General features: G+C 39.2%; 1 protein-coding gene across 1 annotated transcript in view; it reads left to right on the top strand.

Annotated features, from left to right (window-relative positions):
- The window catches only part of LOC309629284 (uncharacterized protein), a 1158831-nt gene that overhangs the window by 594434 nt on the left and 546642 nt on the right, over window positions 1-17755 (top strand). The window lies entirely within an intron of this gene.

The following is a 17755-nucleotide window of genomic DNA, read 5'->3' as shown; positions in this document are numbered from 1 at the left end:
GCCCTTATTATACCGTCTTTTAGTTAATTGCTTACATGGCCTGGGTTCCTACCTGATTACTGAACTCCTTTCATAAATGTCTTTGTGTCCTTAGTACCTAGCACATGGTCCGGCACATAGAAGTATTTTAGAAAATGTTGCTTGGATGCTTTATTAAACTTAGAATGCTATCTATTTTAGGAATATGCACATTTAAAAAAGACAACAAAATGAAACTAATTTTGGAATTTTGACTAGCAATCAGCTGTGTATGGAAGCCACTGAAGGAAGGGGAGGCCTTCCCAGAGCCACTTGACTATTATTCTGTTTATTCACGAACTTACACACTTTAAATCCTTTTTCCACAACTTATATTTTTGGAATCAGCTTTGATTTGGGGGCAGGGGAGGCTATAGGGTGTCATCTATATGGTATAATTTTAAGAGAACCAGCAAGATTTTCCTCTCTCTATTTGTGTTTGGAATTCCACATATAGTAATCTACTGCCTTGTTTTAGCTCTGCAATCATGCTGTAGACTCATCTTTAAAAATACTTTTATGTAGGGACATATATCAACTTATTAAGTAGATAATTTCTCTTTGTGATAGAAGAAATCTAGTCTGGTGATACCATGCACATCTGGAGAGGGGTATGAGTAACAGCAAGGGTAGAACAGAGATAGCAAGGTTGACAAATGGGGAAACCAAAGACCACTGGTGAATTATTGGCACCTTTGTAAAAAATTTAATCTTCCCTTGAGATGCTATTTTTATATTGTATTTTCCTACTCTGCCAAAATAATGCAAATAGTGCTCTAAATATCTCCTTAAGTGTTTATTTAGTAGACTATTATATGGCTCAGATGTTGAAAAAGTTGGGGTTTGTTTTGAAAAGCATATGAAGGCCATTTAGTATGAGAACAAATTTACAGAGACATGAAAATATCCCAGTATTTTCTGTTTCTGACTTAACTATTCAAATCACTTGTGAAAATAGGTATTTTATCCTATTTTTGCTCTTTACCACCAAACGTTAAGAATTATAATAGCTTTAATGCAAATAATCTATTTGGGTTTGCTTTTTATAGGTTGATGGCAGTTTAAGTATCTTGGACCATGAGTACTTCGTTTGGCGTGACGTTGCTCTATACTTGCGAAAGAATTTGCTTTTGTAAATAGACTGCTATGTCTCTCACCAGCAATATTTACAGGCTGTAGATATAGGTAAAAGGATGGTGATGGTAGGCTTATTTAAGTTGGCCACAACCAAAATCAATATCTGTAAACCTTTTCTCAACATGTGCTTACAATATGGAACCATGTGTTCCATGTATATGATATGATTAAGGAATCCTTAGCTTCTGTGAAAAAATATACCTATATTTTTGCTTTGAAGAGTTTATCTACATAATGAGATGTCACCTCACACCTGGCTATTACAAGAACAACAAAAAAGGTAACAAGTGTTGAGAAATTGGAACCCTTGTACACTGTTGGTGGGAATATAAAATGATGTAGCCACCATGGAAAATAGTATGGAGGGTTCTCAAAAAATCACAAATAGACTACCGTATGAACCAGCAACCCCTTTTCTGGGTATATAGCCAAAAGAATGGAAATTAAATCTGGAAGAGATATCTGCACTCCCATGTTCATTGCAGCATTATTCACAATAGCTAAGACATGGAAACAACCCAAATGGCCAAATGGATAAAGAAAATGTGGTAAGCACACAAAATTTTTTAAAGAGTGTAGATGTTGTATTAAGTGTTCTTAACAAACACACATACACACACACATACACAAAAGCAGGACACAAGAAAACTTTTGGAGCTGATGGATATGTTTATTACCTTAATTGTTGTGATGGTATCACAGGTTCTGCCTATGTTCAAGCTCATCAAATTATATACATTAAATATATGCAGTTTTTTTGTATATTAATTATACCTCATTAAAGCTGTGGGGAAAAGAAGAAAGAACATGCTTAAAAAAGAGTTTAACAGTGGAACGGTGGAACTAACCATGCAGAGGATGTAGGTTACAACTAAGCCAAGGGCCTTTGTTAGTTCCCCTGTCCGCCTGGTAATATATGGGACTTGAGCTCACCTAATTCCTTATCCAGTCTCTTTACTTTCTCTTTTTTCTTCTGAGTACTTAGGAGCTCACAGCCCTCACTTGCAGGAGGCAGAAGGGTGTAGGGGTTGAAGCACAAACTCCAGACTTTGGCTCTTCATAACTATGTAACGTTGGGCAAGGAACCAATCCTCAGATTCTGTGTAGTTATGTGTGAACGTGAGGTTTAAAAACAATACCTACCTATGAGGTTGTGGTGAGGGTTTAATTAGATAATACACAAAGCACAGTGCTGGAAGACAACAAATGTTTAATAAATAATAGTTGCCATTATTATTATGGTTAATGTAATCATATTTCCCCCTTCCTCATATTTCCAAAAAGGATGGAAAATTAGCACTTCACTCTCCTAGAGGAAAAGTTTTGGTGGATTAGGGGAAGAGCCTCTATTCGCTGTCTGTTCACTCCTACCCATGGATGAAAGACTAGGAAATTTTATGTTAGGAACATTCAATTCCTAATGTGCCCAGTCCAACTCCTTCTTACTTTTTAGGGCCTGTTTGCCCACAGGGCATTAAATTCTGGTATTTTCTCCACCAAGTCTGCCTCTTGCTTGCGGTTGTCCAGCTATGCCAGTGTCTAATTTAGGATGAAGTCTAAACAAGCTCATTTAACTGCAGATCTTGAGCCACATTCTGCAATCAGCTTTATCAGTAGTAAGTGTGATAATGTTATCTCCATCTGTCTGACTTTCCTCCCTCTGTTATGAAGTTGAACATGCAAAGTGAAAGGGTTATTTACTTGCCCCCTTGCTCCCCCAAGTTTTCATTTTCTAAATTATTGCTGTGTCTTTGGTGCTATTAACTGCAGTTATCATTGTGGAATTTCTTTACATTTTGAGCCTTAGGCGTTATTTCCTCACCTGCTGGCTGCCCCCTTGCCAGGCAATAGCCATTGCCCCTGTTGGACTGCTTCCACAAATGCCTTTGGCCCTGGTCCCATCACAGCTGCAGGCTGATGTGGGAGACGGTGCTGCCTTAGACACTTTCTCAGTGTTTGCCGCTGCCCCTTCCACTGTTGCCATCACAGAGATATGGGCGCCTGGTGTGGCCAGCATCCGGAAGGCACATTCCACACAGCTTAGGAAACAGTATCTTTTAGTCCCAGGCCCCATGGACTGGCCCTGGGAGCGCTCTTCTGCAAACGAAGTAAGACACTTCTCCAAATATTCAGGATATGTGCCGTGTTTAATCTGCCTACACTGTGAGAATGGTTGCTTTTCCATTCCCATGTAGATTTCCTCCTGGTTGAATATACAGATTTCTTCCTTAGAAGGACTCCCATTATTGTGTATCAACACTTAATCCTTCTCTTTTAGGGATCTTCTCCTCTATAGTGAGAAAAACTCTCCTCTCAAGATTTGGCTGACAGCTGCTGAAATGAATACCTGGTCAGAGATTGTGTGGCCAGAAGCAAAAGCATATTGTCAGTCATGCAGGAATTTCTTGGCCTATGTTTTAGGCAAACAGCTGCTGCATTTTCAGTTTTTAACTTGGCAGACCTTATTTTAAATATGCATTGCCAAAAATTACGGCTCATTTACTGTACTTTCCTTCTCCCAATTGGAAAAGAAGGGTCAAATAGAGAGCTAAAGTGGGGTCAATATGGAGTTAAACCTCTAGTAAATGACAGTATTTACTTATCAGCATCAGATGTTTTGGGGGTATTCGTGTGGTCTGTTCCATTTATGTATGTATATATGTGTGTGTGTGTGTGTGTGTGTGTGTGTATATATATATACACATATATATATATACACACACACACACATGCACATAATATATATATATATTATGTATATATTATATATATATATTATGTGCGTATGTATGTATGTATGTATTTATGAAGGAACTCAGCCATAGGTTTTTACAGAGTAGACAACCATGAAATTAATGGTTTGTGATGGTTTACTAATGCCTAGGGAGATTTCTGGTCTAGTAAAACATGATCTTTTACAACCTTGAAATAGTGTTTATTTCCTTTACTAAAATTTCTTATATCAGGTATTACTCTTACAATTATTCCCCACCAGTTGATTTTCATAACTTGTTAAAAAAATAAGGGAGAGAATTTATGATACTTGGGACTCAAAAGTCCCCATCCTTTTTTATTGTCTCATTTTTGGTAAGTGTAACTGCTGTGGACATAGTTCTGGTGGTCTGCATTACTGAACCTCTTTTCTATGCCACAGCCTCTCCCTTCCAGTGCACTTTCCATATTACTATTGGTGATACAGATCAAAATGTAAATCTGACCATGTCACACCCCCCTGTGTTCCAACTCTTGCCAGTTTCTGATTTCCTACTGAATAAATCTCCTACTCTTTATCTTAGCATAAAGGGAAGACCCTTCAATATCTAATGTGAAACTCTTTCCAGACTTCTACCTTGGAGCTCTTCTTTCTAGCTTTTTCCCTACTTCTTCCTCATCCATTCCTTCCCTGGTAACCATAATTCTAATTAAGTACTCTTTTGGAACATATCATGCGCTTCCATGCCTCTGAGAATTTCTTCATGATATTCACATCGAATGTTACCTCTAGATTCCTTTGTCTCCCTTGTCTGCTTGGAGAATTTATACCCATCCTTCAGGACCCAGCACAAACAATACCTTGTTATGAAGTCCTCATGTTAATTGTACAGTATCTCTTTGTTTGCATGTTTGTCTAACCAACTAGTTGTAAGCTCTTCAAGTGTGGAGATAGTACTTTATTAAGTTTCTTCCTGAGATTTATGCCCATTGTATTGGAGCAGGAGGAGGGAGAGAAAAACAGATGTCTACCTGCTCGTACAACTGCCTGCAAAGACATCATTTCCTCTTTCTGTTTGTCATCACAGCAGGTCTAAACTATTGCCTAAGGGCCCAGCATGTGTGGGTGTTGGTGGCCTCCATTGGCTCTACTGTTGAGGCATTCAGACCTAAGCAGCTCCCTCAGGTATTGTTAGCTCTCGAGAGGTGCTGCCTCATCTTCTGGCTGGTGGTGTCTCGCTCATGTTCTTTTCCTCTGAGGCTGAGCTCTGCCCTGCATTAGTTGGTCCATGACTAGCCTGGACCAACTCATCTCCCCTCTATGGCTCAATTGTGTGAACTAAAGGCAATGTCTGCTTTACTCTGAAGAGCTGGTACTCCATGCAGCTTCCTGGCCTCCTTTCACCTTGGCTGATTTCCCAGGCCCTTTCTCCTCAGTACAAATAAATGGACTCAGTTTACCCTCATAACAATCCTATGCAGTATATACTATTATTAACCCAGTTTTACAGAAGAGGAAACTGTGGAACAGAGACACAAAGTCAAAAGAACCAGGATTCAAACCCAAGCAGACACCAGAGTCGTGGCGCCAGACTCCATGCTCTTAACCAGTGTACTGCAGTCTTTTATATTAAACGTTGTGCTTAAAATGGGAGATAATTAAGATATGCTTATTGCCTATAACATGACAGTTAATTATATATATATGATGAATATGAAATGTATATATTCATTGAATCATTGAATCCTCCCACCAAATGTGAGAAAATGGTGGAACCATGATTGAAATTCTGGCTTTATCACTCTAAAGTAAATGATATTTTCACTTAATACAATTTTTTTTATAGTTTGTATGCCAAAAGTAGTTTTTGAAGATCTTTTTTTTTTAGAATTTTTTTTTAAAATAAATTTATTTTATTTATTTATTTTTGGCTGTGTTGGGTCTTCGTTGCTGCGTGTGGGCTTTCTCCAGTTGTGGTGAGCGGGGGCTACTCTTCGTTGTGGTGCACAGGCTTCTCATTGCGGTGGCTTCTCTCGTTGCAGAACATGGGCTTTAGGCACACGGGCTTCAGTAGTTGTGGCACGCAAACTCAGTAGTTGTGGCACGCGGGCTCTAGAACGCAGGCTCAGTAGTTGTGGTGCATGGGCTTAGTTGCTCCACGTCATGTGGGATCTTCCCAGACTAGGGCTCAAACCCGTGTCCCCTGCATTGGCAGGCGGATTCTTAACCACTGGGCCACCAGGGAAGCCCTGAAGATTTATTTTTAAAGGAGGGGTAACTTCCCCGTTTTATAAAAGTGTTTATAACAAAGGTAGCTATAGTAAGGATAGAACAATTTTAGGACCTGAAAGGTTTTTGTGTGCATTGACATTTTGTCTTTTTTTTCAGCCCATAGTACCAAATAGCCTGGCTTTTTTTTTTTTTTTTAAAGGTAGACTGAATGAAAGCATCAGTTTTTATTCCAGTGACTCAATCCCCATTGTTTGAAGTAGATTAGAATGGATAAGTTGAACTCTGTATGTTGTGCACCTCAATTATCCACAGAGACGGGCTGCCAAGTTTACTGTGGAAGTTCTTGGTGTTGCAGGTATGAATGTCTATCTGTTTGTGCTATGTCATCATAACTAGGTTTTGCCTTTTAAATAGACCATAAAATTAACACATTAAAGCAACATCCCTGATTCTCATGGAACGTTTGAATTATGTACAGCAGGATGTGTTTTAATCATTTATTTTAATCATGTTCCTCACCCTGCAGCTTAAAAAGAAAGATATTGAAATCAAAATATGTAGCATCAAATCACTCTAATTATTTCAGATAGATTACACTTGTTAGTACCTAAATGGAGAGACGCTTTTGTAAATTTCTGCATTTCTGTTTGTTTGTGAGGCCCCCTCCTTTAAATTTTTTTTTTCTATTAAAAATTTGTTAGGTTGCAACATCAATTGACACTATAATATTTCTTTTTTCTTTTATGTTTGGATACTGGTTTTCCAGACTAACTGGCTTTCCTGGGAACTGTGACTCTGGCTACAACATGAAGACTGAAAACTTTCCTTTCTGTACTTCTAGAGGAGAATTCAGTGCACTCATGGAGACAGAGACAAGGACCAGACTTTTGACATAACTGGCTTTGGCCCTGTGAATGAATGCTTCCTGAGCATTGGAAAGCTAGTGGCAAGATACTAGAACCACAAATGGGCTATGGGGAAATGCATTCAATGAAGCAAAAATCTCTAAAAAGATGATTTTGCATATCCAATGCATTTCCAACACATGACAGATAATCTTAGCTTCTGCTATGACTTACAAGCCCAAATAAGGCACTTCTTTGAGTTTTCTGGCACATTTGCAACCGATGGCTTTCCTTGAATGAATATTGTGGCGGTGGATTCATTGGCTGTGTAAAAACAAACTGCTCATTCCTTATCTATGCTGAAAGGTCATCTGGCTTGTGTATCAGGTGCCACCTCAGGGATGTCAGCCAGTGTCCTGTGGTGCATTCAGCCCAGTCCTTGTGCCCTGTCAGCGAGGCAGTCATAGAGTTCCATTTGTACAGAGGTACAAGGATAGAGACAAGTTGTATTGGCTTTTTTTTTAAATTAATTTTTATTGGAGTAGAGTTGATTTACAATATTGTATTAGTTTCAGGTGTACAGCAAAGTGAATCAGTTATACATATACATATATCCACTCTTTTTAGATTCTTTTCCCACAGAGGTCATTACAGAGTATTGAGTAGAGTTCCCTGTGCTATACAGTAAGTTCTTATTAGTTATCTATTAATATTTTATATATTGTAGTGTGTATATGTCAATCCCAATCTCCCAGTTTATCCCTCCCCCCCTTCCCCCTTGCTAATACATAAGTGTCTTTTCTACACCTGTGACTCTATTTCTGTTTTGTAAATAGGTTCATTAGTACCGTTTTTTTAGATTCAACATATAAGTGATATCATATGATATTTGTCTTTCTCTGTCTGATTTACTTCACTCGGTATTACAATCTCCAGGTCCATCCATGTCTCTGCAAGTGGCAGTATTTTGTTCTTTTTCATGGCTGAGTAATATTTCATTGTATATATGTCCTACATCTTCTTTATCCATTCATCCGTTGATGGACATTTAGGTTGCTTCCATGTCCTGGTTATTGTAAACAGTGCTGCAATGAACATTGGGGTGCATGTATATTTTCAAATTATGATTTTCTCTGGATACATGCCCAGGAGTAGGATTGCTGGATCATATGGGAGGTCTATTTATAGTTTGTAAAGGAACCTCCGTAGTGGCTGTACCAATTACATTCCCACCAATAGTGTAGGAGGGTACCATTTTCTCCACACCCTCTCCAGCATTTATTGTTTGTAGATTTTTTTTTAACATCTTTATTGGAATATAATTGCTTTACAATGGTTTGTTAGATTCTGCTTTATAACAAAGTGAATCAGCTATACATATACATATATCCCCATATCTCCTCCCTCTTGCGTCTCCCTCCCACCCTCCCTATCCCACCCCTCTAGGTGGTCACACAGCACTGGGCTGATCTCCCTATGCTATGCAGCTGCTTCCCACTAGCTATCGGTTTTACATTTGGTAGTGTATATATGTCCATGCCACTCTCTCACTTTGTCCCAGCTTACCCTTCCCACTCCCCATGTCCTCAACTCAATTCTCTAGTAGGTCTGCATATTTATTCCCGTCCTGCCCCTAGGTTCTTCATGACAATTTTTATTTTTTTAAGATTCCTTATATATGTGTTAGCATACAATATTTGTTTGTCTCTTTCTGACTTACTTCACTCTGTATGACAGACTCTGGTCCATCCACCTCACTACAAATAACTCAATTTTGTTTCATTTTATGGCTGAGTAATATTCCATTGTATATATGGGCCACATCTTCTTTATCCATTCATCTGTCGATGGACACTTAGGTTGCTTCCATGTCCTGGCTATTGTAAATAGAGCTACAGTGAACATTGTGGTACATGACTCTTTTTGAATTATGGTTTTCTCAGGGTATATGCCCAGTAGTGGGATTGCTGGGTTGTATGGTAGTTCTATTTTTAGTTTTTAAAGGAACCTCCATAATGTTCTCCATAGTGGCTATATCAATTTACACTCCCACCAACAGTGCAAGAGGGTTCCCTTTTCTCCACACCCTCTCCAGCATTTATTGTTTGTAGATTTTTTGATCATGGCCATTCTGACTGGTGTGAGATGATATCTCATTGTAGTTCTGATTTGCATTTCTCTAATGATTAATGATGTTGAGCATTCTTTCATGTGTTTGTTGGCAATCTGTATATCTTCTTTGGAGAAATGTCTGTTTAGGTCTTCTGCCTATTTTTGGATTGGGTTGTTTCTTTTTTCGATATTGAGCTGTATGAGCTGCTTCTAATTTTGGAGATTAATCCTTTGTCAGTTGCTTCATTTGCAAATATTTTCTCCCATTCTGAGGATTGTCTTTTCGTCTTGTTTATGGTTTCCTTTGCTGTGCAAAAGCTTTTAAGTTTCATTAGGTCCCATTTGTTTATTTTTGTTTTTAATTCCATTTCTCTAGGAGGTGGGTCAAAAAGGATCTTGCTGTGATTTATGTCATAGAGTGTTCTGCCTATATTTTCTTCTAAGAGTTTGATAGTGTCTGGCCTTACATTTAGGTCTTTAATCCATTTTGAGTTTATTTTTGTGTATGGTGTTAGGGAGTGTTCTAATTTCATTCTTTTACATGTACCTGTCCAGTTTTCCCAGCACCACTTACTGAAGAGGCTGTCTTTTCTCCATTGTATATTCTTGCCTCTTTTATCAAAGATAAGGTGACCATAGGTGCCTGGGTTTATCTCTGGGCTTTCTATCCTGTTCCATTGGTCTATATTTCTGTTTTTGTGCCAGTACCATACTGTCCTGATTACTATAGCTTTGTAGTAGAGTCTGAAGTCTGGGAGCCTGTTTTCTCTAGCTCCGTATTTCTTTCTCAAGATTCCTTTGGCTATTCGGGGTGTTTTGTGTCTCCATACAAATTGTGAAAATTTTTGTTCTAATTCTGTGAAAATTGCCATTGGTAGTTCGATAGGGATTGCATTGAATCTGTAGATTGCTTTGGGTAGTATAGTCATTTTCACAATGTTGATTCTTCCAATCCAAGAACATGGTATATCTCTCCATCTATTTGTTATCATCGTTAATTTCTTTCATCAGTGTCTTATAGTTTTCTGCATACAGATCTTTTGTCTCCTTAGGTAGGTTTATTCCTAGGTATTTTATTCATTTTGTTGCAATGGTAAATGGGAGTGTTTCCTTAATTTCTCTTTCTGATTTTTCATCATTAGTGTATAAGAATGCAAGAGATTTCTGTGCATTAATTTTGTATCCTGCTTCTTTACCAAATCCATTGATTAGCTCTATTAGTTTTCTGGTAGCATCTTTAGGATTCTCTATTTATAGTATCATGTCATCTGCAAACAGTGACAACTTTACTTCTTCTTTTCTGGTTTGGATTCCTTTTATTTCATTTTGTTCTCTGATTGCTGTGGCTAAAACTTCCAAAACAATGTTGAATAATACTGGTGAGAGTGGGCAACCGTGTCTTGTTCCTGATCTTAGTGGAAATGGTTTCAGGTTTCCTCACTGAGGACGATGTTGCCTGTGGGTTTGTCATATATGGTCTTTATTATGTTGAGGTAGATTCCCTGTATGCCTACTTTCTGGAGGGTTTTTATCATAAATTGGTGTTGAATTTTGTCGAAAGCTTTTTCTGCATCTATTGAGATGATCATATGGTTTTTATTCTTCAATTTGTTAATATGGTGTGTCACATTGATTGATTTGCATATATTGAAGAATCCTTGCATTCCTGGGATAAACACCACTTGATCATGGTGTATGATCCTTTTAATGTGCTGTTGGATTCTGTTTGCTAGTATTTCATTGAGGATTTTTGCATCTATGTTCATCAATGATATTGCCCTGTAGTTTTCTTTCTGTGTGACATCTTTGTCTGGTTTTGTTATCAGGGTGATGGTGGCCTCGTAGCATGAGTTTGGGAGTGTTCCTCCCTCTACTATATTTTAGAAGAGTTTGAGGATAGGTGTTAGCTCTTCTCTAAATGTTTCATAGAATTCACCTGTGAAGCTATCTGGTCCTGGGCTTTTTTTTGTTGGAAGATTTTTAATTACAGTTTCAATTTCAGTGCTTGGGATTGGTCTGTTTATATTTTCTATTTCTTCCTGGTTCATTCTCAGAAGGTTGTGCTTTTCTAAGAATTTGTCCGTTTCTTCCAGGTTGTCCATTTTATTGGCATATAGTTGCATGTAGTAATCTCTCATGATCCTTTGTATTTCTTCAGTGTCAGTTGTTACTTCTCATTTTTCATTTCTAATTCTATTGATTTGAGTCTTCTCCCTTTTTTCTTGGTGAGTCTGGCTAATGGCTTATCAATTTTGTTTATCTTCTCAATGAACCAGCTTTTAGTTTTATTGATCTTTGCTATTGTTTCCTTCATTTCTTTTTCATTTATTTCTGATCTGATCTTTATGATTTCTTTCCTTCTGCTAACTTTGGGGTTTTTTTGTTCATCTTTCTCTAATTGCTTTAGGTATAAGGTTAGGTTTTTTATTTGAGATGTTTCCTGTTTCTTAAGGCAGGATTGTATTGCTAAAAACTTCCCTCTTAGAACTGCTTTTGCTGCATCCCATAGGTTTTGGGTCGTCGTGTTTTCACTGTCATTTGTTTCTAGGTAGTTTTTGATTTCCCCTTGATTTCTTCAGTTATCTCTTGGTTATTAAGTAGTATATTATTTAGCCTCCATGTGTTTGTATTTTTTACAGATTTTTTCCTGTAATTGATATCTAGTCTGATAGCACTGTGGTCGGAAAATATACTTGATACAATTTCAATTTTCTTAAATTTATTGAGGCTTGGCTTGTGACCCAAGATATGATCTATCCTGGAGAATGTTCCATGAGTACTTGTGAAGAAAGTGCATTCTGTTGTTTTTGGATGGAATGTCCTATAAATATCAATTAAGTCCATCTTGTTTAATGTGTCATTTCAAGCTTGTGTTTCCTTATTTATTTTCATTTTGGATGATCTGTCCATTGGAGAAAGTGGGGTGTTAAAGTCCCCTACTATGATTGTGTTGCTGTCGATTTCCCCTTTTATGGCTGTTAGTATTTGCCTTATGTATTGAGGTGCTCCTATGTTGGGTGCATAAGTATTTACAATTGTTATATCTTCTTCTTGGATCGATCCCTTGATCATTATGTAGTGTCCTTCTTTGTCTCTTGTAATAGTCTTTATTTTAAAGTCTATTTTGTCTGATATGAGAATTGCTAGTCCAGCTTTCTTTTGATTTCCATTTGCATGGAATATCTTTTTCCATCCCTTCACTTTCAGTCTATGTGTCCCTATGTCTGAAGTGGGTCTCTTGTAGACAGCATATATATGGGTCCTGTTTTTGTATCCATTCAGCCAGTCTATGTCTTTTGGTTGGAGCATTTAATCCATTTACATTTAAGGTAATTATCCATTTGTATGTTCCTAATTCCATTTTCATAATTATTTTGGGTTTGTTATTGTAGGTCTTTTCCTTCTCTTGTGTTTCCTGCCTAGAGAAGCTCCTTTAACATTTGTTTTAAAGCTGGTTTGGTGGTGCTGAATTCTCGTAGCTTTTGCTTGTCTGTAAAGGTTTTAATTGCTCCGTCAAATCTGAATGAGATCCTTGCTTGGTAGAGTAATCTTGGTTGTAGATTTTCCCCTTTCATCACTTTAAATATGTCCTGCCACTCCCTTCGGGCTTGCAGAGTTTCTGCTGACAGATCAGCTGTTAACCTTATGGGGATTCCCTTGTATGTTATTTGTTGTTTTTCCCTTGCTGCTTTTAATATTTTTTCTTTGCATTTAATTTTTGATAGTTTGATTAACATGTGTCTTGGCGTGTTTCTTCTTGGATTTATCCTGTATGGGACTCTATGCGCTTCCTGGGCTTGATTGACTATTTCCTTTCTCTTATTAGGGAAGTTTTCCACTGTAATCTCTTCAAATATTTTCTCAGATCCTTTCTTTTTCTCTTCTTCTTCTGGGTCCCATTTAATTCGAATGTTGGTGCGTTTAATGTTTTCCCTGAGGTCTCTGAGACTGTCCTCAATTCTTTTCATTCTTTTATCTTTATTCTGCTCTGCAGTAGTTAGTTCCACTATTTTGTCTTTCAGGTCAGTTATCCGTTCTTCTGCCTCAGTTATTCTGCTATTGATTCCGTCTAGAGAATTTTTAATTTCATTTATTGTGTTGTTCATGGTTGTCTGTTTGCTCTTTAGTTCTTCTAGGTTCTTGTTAAACGTTTCTTGTATTTTCTCCGTTCTATTTCCAAGATTTTGGATCATCTTTACTCTCATTATTCTGAATTCTTTTTCAGGTAGACTGCCTATTTCCTCTTCATTTGTTTGGTCTGGTGGGTTTTTACCTTGCTTCTTCATCTGCTGCGTTTTTATCTGTCTTCTCATTTTGCTTAACTTACTGTGTTTGGGGTCTCCTTTTCGCAGGCTGCAGGTTCATAGTTCCCTTTGTTTTTGGTGTCTGCCCCCAGTGGCTAAGGTTGGTTCAGTGGGTTGTGTAGGCTTCCTGGTGGAGGGGACTAGTGCCTGTGTTCTGGTGGATGAGGCTGGATCTTGTCTTTCTGGTGGGCAGGTCCGCATCCGGTGGTGTGTTTTGGGGTATCTGTGACCTTATTATGATTTTAGGCAGCCTCTCTGCTAATGGGTGGGGTTGTGTTCCTGTCTTGCTAGTTGTTTGGCATATGGTGTCCAGCACTGTAGCTTGCTAGTTGTTGAATGGAGCTTGGTTTTGGCGTTGAGATGGAGATCTCTGGGAGATTTTTGCCATTTGATATTACATGGAGCTGGGAGGTCTCTGAACTTGGCTCTCCCACCTCAGTGGCACAGCCCTGATGCCCAACTGGAGCACCAAGACGCTGTCATCCACATGGAAAAAGAGAAAAAGGGAAAAATATACATATATCGTTGTTCCCAAAGTCCACCACCTCAATTTGGGATGATTTGTTGTCTATTTAGGTATTCCACAGATGCAGGTACATGAAGTTGATTGTGGAGATTTAATCTGCTGCTCCTGAATCTGCTGGGAGAAATTTCCCTTTCTCTTCTTTGTTTGCACAGCTTCCGGGGTTCAGCTTTGGATTTGGACCCGCCTCTGGTTGTAGGTCGCCTGAGGGCGTCTGTTCTTTGCTCAGACAGGTCGGGGTTAAAGGAGCAGCTGCTTCGGCGGCTCTGGCTCACTCAGGCCGGAGGGAGGGAGGGGCACAGATGCGGGGCGAGCCTGCGGCGGCAGAGGCCTGAGGCGCGCCGTGCGTTCTCCCGGGGAAGTTGTCCCTGGATCACGGGACCCTGGCAGTGGCGAGCTGCACAGTCTCCTGGGAGGGGAGGTGTGGATAGTGACCTGTGCTTGCACACAGGCTTCTTGGTGGTGGCAGCAGCAGCCTTAGCGTCTCATGCCCGTCTCTGGGGTCCGCGCTGATAGCCGTGGCTCGCGCCCGTCTTTGGAGTTCGTTTAGGCGGTGCTCCTAATCCCCTCTCCTCACGCAGCAAGAAACAAAGAGGGAAGAAAAAGTCTCTTGCCCCTTTGGCAGTTCCAGACCTTTTCCCGGACTCCCTCCCGGGTAGCCGTGGCGCCCTAGCCCCCTTCAGGCTGTGTTCACGCCGCCAACCCCAGTCCTCTCCCTGGGATCTGACCTCCGAAGCCCGAGCCTCAGCTCCCAGCCCCCGCCTGCCCCGGCGGGTGAGCAGACAAGCCTCTCAGGCTGGTGAGTGCTGGTCGGCACCAATCCTCCATGCGGGAATCTCTCCGCTTTGCCCTCCGCACCCCTGTGGCTGCACTCTCCTCCGTGGCTCCAAAGCTTCCCCCCTCTGCCACCCGCAGTCTCCGCCCGCGAAGGGGCTTCCTAGTGTGTGGAAACCTTTCCTCCTTCACAGCTCCCTCCCACTGGTGCGGATCCCGTCCCTATTCTTTGTCTGTGTTTTTTCTTTTTTTCTTTTGCCCTACCCAGGTACATGGGGAGTTTCTTGCCTTTTGGGAGGTCTGAGGTCTTCTGCCAGCGTTCAGTAGGGGTTGTTCCACATGTAGATGTATTTCTGATGTATTTGTGGGGAGGAAGGTGATCTCCATGTCTTACTCTTCCACCATCTTGAAGCTCCTCCCGTTTGTAGATTTTTTGATGATGGCCATTCTGACCGGTGTGAGCTGATACCTCATTGTAGTTTTAATTCGCATTTCTCTAAGAATTAGTGATGTTGAGCAGCTTTTCATGTGACTCTTGGCCATCTGTATGTCTTCTATGGAGAAATGTCTCTTTAGGTCTTCCATCCATTTTTTGACTGGTTTGTTTGTTTTTTTGTTACTGAGCTGCATGATCTGTTTGTATATTTTGGAGATTAATGCCTTGTCAGTTGCTTCATTTGCAAATATTTTCTCCCATACTTTATTGGCTTTTAAGAGACACATCTGGTGTCCCTTGGGCTGGAGGCCAGATACTTCTACCCTTGAATTTTTATATCATTGTGCAAGTTTCAGTATTTTAGAATAATTTTGCACTTGATAATAGTGACTTCTCTAACGTTTTGGGGAGAATCTTTTGTTTAGGTGCTATCCAGTACTACGGATGACATACTGACTGTAAGAGAAGGTTGCACAGCTAATTCTTGGTAGATTCGTGATAGTATTGAATACAAACATCCTTTGGCCTTTTGTCAGGTACTCTTTCCTTTATACCAGACTTTTAAAGGATGTTTAATGCATTTTAAAATTAAATTTTATTGAGTATAAGATAGACTACAAGGATGTATTTGAATCTTCTTAAACCAGAGACAACTAATTGTTCTTAATATTCTTTATCCTTTTCTTACCTTATAATAGAACTCCTAATTTTAACTCGGCATGTGTTCACCCAGAATAAAGACTACATGTCCCAGACTCCCTTTCAGTTTTGGGTAACTGTGTGACTAAATAATCTCCAGTGGGGTTAGGGGAAGAAATGATGTGTTCAAATGCCTGGTCACACCTTTATAGGAAAGGTATAACCTTACATTTTCCTTTCCTCTCTCCTACTCATGAGAGTAGTGGTGTGGTCATGCTTCATTTTGGAACACACAGATAAGGGCAAAATCCTAAAGATAGAAAAGAAATTAGTAAGAAACTTGGGTCCCTGATACTAGAGAGTGTCTTGCCAGCCTTGGTTTGCTTATGCCTAGATTTTTATGCAAGAGAGAGATACATATTTACCTTGCTCTCATCACTGATACTTAGGTGTCAGTTACAGCAACTGAACATATAGTGTAATTTAATAATTTGCAAATTTAATGCTGCAAGTTAATATTTTATAACCACCAAATTTGAGTGCTTTGTATGGACATTATGCTTGTGTAGATGTCTAGCAGTCTTGGAATTAAGCTGCTGTCATCACATGTTACAGGAGATGGCTTTCCATTTCACTCAGATTTCTTACAGTAACTTTCACAGTGTGATCCCAGATGTGGCCTCTTTAACATTCCCTACAGCTCTCTCCTCTCAGTGGGCTCCAGCCATACTTACCTCTTTGCTGTTCTTAAACATTCTAGGCGTGCTTCATGTTCCATCCTCAGGGTATATGTTGTTTTTGTTGTTGCTCCTAGTTTTTTTTTTTTTAATCTCTCTTCTGCAGATCTCTTTGCCTAGCAATCTGCATATATCTCTGTTTCCACAATTTTAGAATTTTGCTCAGTTGTGACTTTTTCACTAAATCCTCCCCTGAGCACTTCAATAAATTTTCTTCTCCATTGCTTGATACTTACATCCTCTTTGTACACTTACTTTTTCTCCATTTATTTCCATTTTTTTTCTCTTCACTGAAATACTAGCTCTGTGAGAGCAGGGACTTTGCCTGTTTAGTCCATTGCTGTGTTCCTAGCACACTGTCTGACACGCAGAAATCAGTGGATAAATATTTATTGAATGGGTGTATGAATCAACCACTAAGTGTGTGTATAGATATAAATGATGTTATATCTATTTAAGGGGATAATATTATTCTGATAACTCATGTTGTTTTCTGAAATATCTATAAAAGAAACATGTTGGCTTTTCTAGAAATATATTCTCTTTCGTGAAGCTATGAATGATGAAAATTTCATAGATTGGTAGGAAAAGCTCATTTATTCACATCCATTATTAAATTTCCTTAACAGACTACTAATCTCTAATCTTGAAATAATTAGAAAAAAATCCTAAACTTGCAAGGTTTTTAGGGAACAGTTTATTATACATACTCTGCAATATAATTATGTGTTTTAATATTATATTTCCTATCTTTATTTTCCCAAAATAAGAAATCTGTTCTAAATCAGCCTTGAAAGTAAAAGTAACCACAGAACAAATAATCCTTTCTTGTAATGCCACTCACCAAAGGCTTAATACTATAGTGAGAATGGATTTATTATACTATATTTGAGTTTCAAAAATGTCACATTACTCTACTTTTTAAGTCAAATGAAGCCAGCTGTTGAGTCCTGAGTCCTGGGGTTAGAATAGAGATGTAGGCTTTTAAGATACCTTCCTCTAGTCAAGAACTCTGGGCTTACATGGATCCAAAAGCTAGGAGTAGGGCTCATTCCTAGTCTGTGGGAGTTGCAGTCCGTACCACTGCATCAGATAGAACACGCAACTCCATGCTGGGCTCAGCTGCTCTGCATGAGTTAGTGCTGTCCCTCACAGCCATGCTGCCTGCTGACGCAGACCCAACCATACCTCTTTGGTCTCTGCTTTCATAACTTTCCCACTCCATCAACACTCATTACCTTTTCCCCTAAGAACACTTGTTTCTACCCTTTGTGGAAACTCCCCA

Source organism: Balaenoptera borealis (genome assembly GCF_965194805.1).
Source record: "Balaenoptera borealis genome assembly, chromosome: 5".
NCBI lineage: Eukaryota > Metazoa > Chordata > Mammalia > Artiodactyla > Balaenopteridae > Balaenoptera > Balaenoptera borealis.
The sequence above is the reverse complement of the archived record's forward strand: the minus strand, read 5'-3'. Positions and strand labels throughout refer to the sequence as shown.